The 1650-nt window shown below is 37.2% G+C and overlaps 1 non-coding gene across 1 annotated transcript; it reads left to right on the top strand.

Moving 5' to 3' along the window:
- Positions 1-537: 537 nt before the first annotated feature.
- LOC130958860 (small nucleolar RNA R71) lies at positions 538-645 on the top strand. The gene has a single exon (XR_009077962.1). It is a non-coding gene; the product is annotated as a small nucleolar RNA R71 (small nucleolar RNA).
- The last annotated feature ends 1005 nt before the right edge of the window (positions 646-1650 follow it).

Raw genomic sequence — 1650 nt, 5'->3', positions numbered from 1 at the left:
AGAAGATGATGGAAAAGGCTTGCCATTGCTAAACCTGTTTCTTCCACCATTGTTGTTGTTGAAACCTTGTTGAGGTCTTTGTTGATCCTTCCATGAGAAATTTGGGTGATTTCTCCATGAAGAATTATAGGTGTTTCCATAGGGTTCTCCCATATAATTCACCTCTTCCATTGAAGGGTTCTCAGGATCATAAGCTTCTTCTTCAGATGAAGCATCCTTAGTACTGCTTGGTGCATTTTGCATTCCAGACAGACTTTGAGAAATCAAATTGACTTGCTGAGTCAATATTTTATTCTGAGCCAATATGGCATTCAGAGTATCAATCTCAAGAACTCCTTTCTTCTGACTTGTCCCATTGTTCACAGGATTCCTTTCAGAAGTATACATGAATTGGTTATTTGCAACAATTTCAATTAGTTCTTGAGCTTCTGTAGGCGTCTTCTTCAGATGAAGAGATCCTCCAGCAGAGCTATCCAAAGACATCTTGGATAGTTCAGAGAGACCATCATAGAAAATACCTATGATGCTCCATTCAGAAAGCATGTCAGAGGGGCACTTTCTGATTAATTGTTTGTATCTTTCCCAAGCTTCATAGAGGGATTCACCTTCCTTCTGTCTGAAGGTTTGGACTTCCACTCTAAGCTTACTCAATTTTTGAGGTGGAAAGAATTTTGCCAAGAAGGCATTGACTAGCTTTTCCCAAGAGTTCAGGCTTTCTTTAGGTTGTGAGTCCAACCATGTCCTAGCTCTGTCTCTTACAGCAAAAGGGAATAGCATTAGTCTGTAGACCTCAGGGTCAACCCCATTAGTCTTGACAGTGTCACAGATTTGCAAGAATTCAGCTAAAAACTAATGAGGATCTTCCAATGGAAGTCCATGGAACTTGCAATTCTGTTGCATTAGAGAAACTAATTGAGGCTTAAGCTCAAAGTTGTTTGCTCCAATGGCAGGGATAGAGATGCTTCTCCCATAGAAGTCGGGAGTAGGTGCAGTAAAGTCACCCAGCACCTTCCTTGCATTGTTGGCATTGTTGTTGTTTTCGGCTGCCATGGGTTCTTCTTCCTTGAAGATTTCTGTTAGGTCCTTTACAGAGAGTTGTGCCTTAGCTTCTCTTAGCTTTCGCTTCAAGGTCCTTTCAGGTTCAGGGTCAGCTTCAACAAGAATGCCTTTGTCTTTGTTCCTGCTCATATGAAAGAGAAGAGAGCAAGAAAATATGGAATCCTCTATGTCACAGTATAGAGATTCCTTGAGGTGTCATAGGAAAAGAAAAATAGAAGAAAGAGGTAGAAGAATTCGAACTTAGTGAGATAGAGTTCGAATTGTGCATTGAGAAGGAGTGGTACTCCATAAATAGAAGGATGTGAGAAGAGGGGAAGAAATTTTCGAAAATTAAGTAAAAGATTTTAAAAACATTTTGAAAAACTTTAATTGATTTTCGAAAACCAAGAGTGGGAAAGAAATCAAGTAATTTTTTTTAAAAAGATTTTGAAATTAGAAATTAAAAAGATATGATTGAAAACTATTTTGAAAAAGATGTGATTAAAAAGAAAGTTATGGTTTTAAAAAGATATGATTGAAAAGATATGATTTGAAAACAATTTTAAAAAGATTTGATTTTAAAAATTAATGACTTGCCTAACAAGAAAAGAT

The sequence above is a fragment of the Arachis stenosperma genome, chromosome 10, assembly GCF_014773155.1.
Source record: "Arachis stenosperma cultivar V10309 chromosome 10, arast.V10309.gnm1.PFL2, whole genome shotgun sequence".
NCBI classification, from domain to species: Eukaryota; Viridiplantae; Streptophyta; class Magnoliopsida; order Fabales; family Fabaceae; genus Arachis; species Arachis stenosperma.
This window is presented reverse-complemented; position numbering and strand designations above follow the sequence as displayed.